Genomic DNA, 6000 nt, shown 5'->3' with positions numbered 1-6000 from the left:
TCTGGAGAAAGTTCCATGTGCACTTGAGAAGAATGTGTATTCAGTTGCATTTGGATGTAAAGTTCTGTAAATATCTATGAAATCCATCTGGTCCAGTGTATCATTTAAAGCTCTTGTTTCTTTGGAGATGTTGTGCTTAGAAGATCTATCAATTGCAGAAAGCGCCATGCTCAAGTCTCCAAGTATAAGTGTATTATTATCTAAGTATGTCTTAACTTTGGTTATTAATTGATTGATATACTACTTGGCAGCTCCTGCATTCGGGGCATAAATATTAATGATTGTTAGGTCCTCTTGTTGGATAGATCCTTTAAGTATGATATAGTGTCCCTCTTCATCTCTCACTACAGTCTTTGGGATAAACTTTAATTTATCTGATATGAGGATGGCTACCCCTGCTTTCTTTTGAGGACCATTTGAATGGTAAATGGTTCTCCAACCTTTTATTTTCAGGCTGGAGGTGTCCTTAGGTCTAAAATGAGTCTCTTGTAGACAGCAAATAGATGGGTCTTGCTTTTTTTTTGGGGGGGGGGGGGGGTCTTGCTTTTTTATCTAGTCTGAAACCCTGCACCTTTTGATGTGATCATTAAGCCCATTCACATTCAGAGTTACTATTGAAAGATATGAATTTAGTGTCATCATAATACCTATTCGGTCTCTGTCTTTGTGGGTTGTTTCCTCGGACTTCCTCTTTCTTTTACAGAGTCCCCCTTAATATTTCTTGCAGAGCTGGTTTGGTGGTCACATATTCTTTCAGTTCCTGCCTATCTTGGAAGCTCTTTATCTCTGCTTCCATTCTGAATGAGAGCCTTGCTGGATAAAGTATTCTTGGCTGCATCTTCTCATTTAGGACCCTGAATATATCCTGCCAACCCTTTCTGGCCTGCCAGGTCTCTGTGGAGAAGTATGCTGTTAACCTAATACTTCTCCCCATAAAGGTTAGGGATCTCTTGTCTTTTGCTGCTTTAAGGATCTTCTCTTTGTCTTTGGAATTTGCAAGTTTCACTATTAAATATGAGGTGTTGAATGGTTTTTATTGATTTTAGGGGAGGATCTCTCTATCTCCTGGATCTGAATGCCTGTTTCCTTTCCCAAGTTAGGGAAGTTCTCAGCTATGATTTGTTCAAATACACTTTCTGGCCCTCTGGCCCTTTTGGCGCCCTCTGGAACCCCAATTAAACGTAGATTTTTCCTTCTGAGGCTGTCATTTATTTCCCTTAACCTTTCCTCATGGTTTTTAAATTGTTTTTCTCTTTTTTCCTCAGCTTCCTTCCTTGCCATCAACTTGTTTTCTACGTCACTTACTCCTTCTTCTACTTCGTTAACCCTCGTCATTAGGACCTCCAGTTTGGATTGCATCTCATTTAACTGATTTTTAATTTCGGCCTGATTAGATCTAAATTCTGCAGTCATGAAGTCTCTTGAATCCTTTATGCTTTTTTCCAGAGCCACCAGTAGCTTTATAATTGTGCTTCTGAATTGGCTTTCTGACATTGAATTGTAATCCAAATTCTGTAACTCTGTGGGAGAGAGTACTGTTTCTGATTCTTTCTTTTGTGGTGAGTTCTTCCTTCTAGTCATTTTGCTCGGTGCAGAGTGGCTAAAAACAAGTTGTACTGGAAAAAGGAAAAAAGAGAAAAAAGGGGGGGGGGGACAAACAAAAAAACAAGGAGGGGTATTCCTGATTCTATATACTGTAAGTCCCTAGACGTCCTCTGGAACTTTCCAGCGCTGCTTGGCCAAGAACTTGCTCTTCCCCTGTCCTTCCAGCTGGTCTTATGGGGGAGGGGCCTGATGTGCTGATTCTCAGGTGTGAGCACCTGGGGGAGCTGCTCCGCCCCCTGCCAGGTGCACAGGCTCAATGGGAGCTGTTTATCCTGTGAGGCCCCTGCTCAGTCCCAGGTACAAAGTGACACTAGGAGGAACAACAGTGGTGGCGGCCAGCTCTCTAGCCCTAGAGTCAGCTCCAGCAGTAACTACCGCAGTCTCCCAGTCCTCAGGGGTCTGGATGCTCTGGGGTGCCAAACTGCACAGCTCAGGGCCGCCCAACGGCAGGAGTGTCCTCGCTGTCCTGTGTCCTCCTGGCCTCCACGTGTCCCGGGGGAAGCACCGGATCCTGGGCTATGTCCCCTGGCGCCCTGGGCTCCCGGACCTGCACCACTGGAATCGCTCTCCCGGTCCGTGCAGCCCCCTCCACGGCAGCCGCCACCTGAGCCACCAACACCGAGCTGCTCCCGGCCCCGCCGTGCAAGCTGCAGCCCTTTAGGGAGCTCGGCCGCGGGGTGTGGCCGCTCTCCCCCGCTCCCCGGGCGCAGGTCCTCTGTTAGTGCCCCCGGGAGCCTGAGGGCATCCCCGCCCCTCCTGGGGTCCTGCCCAAGCTCCCTGCAAGCGCCTTTCCATCGGGGAAAATTGGTAAAGTTCCTGGTTCTCCAGGACGGGGCTTTCCTGTCCTGGGGGTGCTCCCGGGCGGCCTGAGCCCGGCTCCTGGCGGAGCCCCTCCCCCTTGGATGCTTTTATATTTATTTTTTTCCGTCTTCCTACCTTGATAGAAGCCCAAACTCTTCTCACTGTAGCATTCCAGCTGTTGTCTCTTTAAATCTCAGGCCAAATTTTGGGTTTTCAGGATGATTTGAAAGTTATCTAGGTAGGTTGGTGGGGCAGGTGACTTGGGGACCCTACTCTTTCACCATCTTGCCCCGCCTCCCACTATAATTATAATAATTATTTTAACTTCCTTTAAAACTGTTTAATGTCAGTTTTAGCATTTTTCAGTTGTGGAGTTAAGTCTGTCAGTTATAACCGATTGGTTTTTATCTTCATTTTATTTGTATTTTATTGCTTCTTTACATACTTGGTAATTTTTTAGTGGATACCACACATTATGAATTTTACTGTGTTTCTGAATATTTTTGTATTCCTAAATTTTTGTATTTTGTTCTGGTACACAGTTATGTTAACTGGAAAAATTGTTCTTTGGGGGTCTTGCTTTTAAGATTTTTTAAAACACAAGTAATGTTTAAAAAGAGCAGTGTACAATCTACAGCTAATTAGTCCATAACTGAAGACAAGTTTTCTGAGGACTCTACCTCATGTCCCATGTGTTACGAGTTTTCCAGCCTGGCTGATGTGGACAGACACTATTTCTGGTACTGTGTGAACATCAGGCATTGCTTCCTCTAGTCTTTTTGGATTGTTTTTTTCCTCCCTGAAAGTGGATTCCTCTTCTGCATACACTGAGCAATACTCACTTGAATGCTTACGAGGACCTCCTGCAGATTTTTGGAGTTTCCTTTCTGTGCAGCAATCTCCTCTCTTGAGCTCTGCCCTCTGAACCCTGGCAACTTCTCAATTATGACTTTTCAATCTGGAGAGACCACTCATCCCATCCTAGGTTCTCCCTTTCCACAATGTGGCCTCTCTTAAGGCATAGGCTATGGAAATCATACGCAGAGCCACTTATCAACACAAGCTCAAAATCTTTTAACAGAAGGGACCCCCTCTTACACTGTTTATGATATAATATCCAACAAGGAGTACAGTCTCAATTAATACGTGTTGAACCGAAAGGAAATTGTATACACTTTCCAAAGTAGGGAAGATTAAGATACCATGGGATGGGTGACCTTCTCTAACTTATATTCCAAATCTCTTTCTTATCCCTTTATTCCACTTGCTTGTCAGGAAAATTCCAGAAGCTAGTCAGGTCAAAACACATTTTATTTTGTTGTATTTAGAATTAAAAGTCAAATATGTTATTTTTTTTCCTCTTTTTTCTTTGACAGAAACTGATTTTTTTTAACATCCTGAGGAAGCCCTAATATGATAAGTCCTTAAAATGTGAACATTATAATATCACTGAGGACAGACAAATGTAAAAACAAAATGTTTCAGCTCCCAGAAGGCCAAATCTGAGGGGACAGAAGTAACAAAAAGAACAGGAAATAGTGTTTCTATCACTCTTAGCCATTTCCTAGGATGTTTCAGAAGATGAGATGATTCTAATGATCAGCAACAGTTAATTACTAACCAGCACTGCCTCTCAAAAGTTCTGAGTTTGGGGGGGAAAATGCACCTTCCTTAAGCAAATCACCTCTAAATGTGACAGTCATCACACCCAAGCAAGTAAACTGATAGAAGGAAAGGATGCTTTGGCTTCCTTTTATTTATTTATTTGTTTTTCATTTAAGTAATCTCTACACCCAATGTGGGACTCAAACTCATGACCTCAAGATCAAGAGTTGAATGCTTTTCCAAATGAGCTAGCCAACTGCCCGCGGCTTGCTTTTAGAATGTGATCTGTTAGGTACTCAGAAACATTTCCTTCTGACAGCAGCAGCTGATCTGTGGAAATGGTGTTCTCCTTAGCTGCCTCATAGCATCACCATCAATCTCTCATGGAAAGATGAAAACCCAGGGGTTTTGGTGAGACCGTAAAATTTAAAGTCAGATGGATGTTCAAGTCCTGCCCAGTCATGATAATATATGCCTAATATTAGGAAAAACAACCTACCTCAATTCTTATATTAGTCTGCTAGGGCTACCACAACAAAATATCACACACTGGACCTCTTAAATGACAGATATTTGTTTTCTTGCAATTCTGGAGGCTATAGTTTAAGATCAAGGTGTCAGGAGATTGGTTTCACCTGAGGCCTGTCTCCTTGGTTTATATGTAGCCATCTTCTCACTGCGTCCTGACATGGACATCCCTTGGGCTATGTATTTATGTGCCCTAATCTCTTCCTCTAAGGATACTGATCAGATTGGACAGTTTATGAACTCATTTTTGCTTAGTTAACTTTTAAAAACCCCTATCTGCATACAGTCACATTCTGAGGTACTGGGAGTCAGGGTTTCAACATAGGAATTGGGGGAGGAGTGCACAAATTAACCCATAACAACTTTCTTTTTTCCCCCAGGCCTAAGGGACAGACTTTTTAAAAAAAATATTTTATTTAAATTCAATTTCCCAACATATAGCATAACATCAAGGGTCCTCCTTAGTGCCCATCACCCAGTTACCCCATCCTTCCACCCTCCTCCCCTTTGGCTACTCTTTGTTTCCCAGAGTTAAGAGTGTCTCATGGTTTGTCTTCCTAATTTTTCTCCACTCAGTTTCCCTCCTTTCCCTTGTAGTCCTTTCACTGTTTCTTATATTCCACATCTGAGTGAAACCATATAATGATTGTCTTTCTCTGATTGACTTATAACACTCAGTATAATTCCCTCCAGTTCCACCCACATCGAAGAAAATGGTAGGTATTTGTCCTTTTTGATGGCTGAGTAATATATATATATATTTTTTTAAAGCTCCATCATTCTTTTTTTTTTTAATTTTTATTTATTTATGATAGTTACAGAGAGAGAGAGAGGGAGGCAGAGACACAGGCAGAGGGAGAAGCAGGCTCCATGCACCGGGAGCCCGATGTGGGATTCGATCCCGGGTCTCCGGGATCACGCCCTGGGCCAAAGGCAGGCGCCAAACCGCTGCGCCACCCAGGGATCCCTATATATATATATTTTTTGCTTTATCCATTCATCTGTTGAAGGACAACGTGGCTCCTACCAGCTTGGCTATTGTGGACATTGCTATGAACATTGGGGTACAGGTGTCCTAAAAGTCCAGGGCCAGATGGCTTCCCAGGGGAACCCTACCAAACATTTAAAAAAGAAATAAGACCTATTCTACTAAAGCTGTTTCAAAGAATAGAAATGGAGGGAATACTTTCAAACTCGTTCTATGAGTCCAGCATCACCCTAATTCCAAAACCAGACAAAGACCCCACCAAAAAGGAGAATTATAGACCAATATCCCTGATGAAGATGGATGCAAAAATTCTCAACAAGATACTAGCCAATAGGATCCAACAATACATTAAGAAGATTATTCACCATGAGCAAGTGGGATTTACCCCCAGGATGCAAGGCTGGTTCAACACTCATAAAGCAATCAATGTGATACATCATATCAAGAGAAAAAAAAAAACAAGAACCATATGA

Source organism: Canis lupus, chromosome 25 (assembly GCF_011100685.1).
Source record: "Canis lupus familiaris isolate Mischka breed German Shepherd chromosome 25, alternate assembly UU_Cfam_GSD_1.0, whole genome shotgun sequence".
In the NCBI taxonomy this organism is placed as follows: Eukaryota; Metazoa; Chordata; class Mammalia; order Carnivora; family Canidae; genus Canis; species Canis lupus.
Note: the sequence above shows the minus strand (reverse complement) of the source record.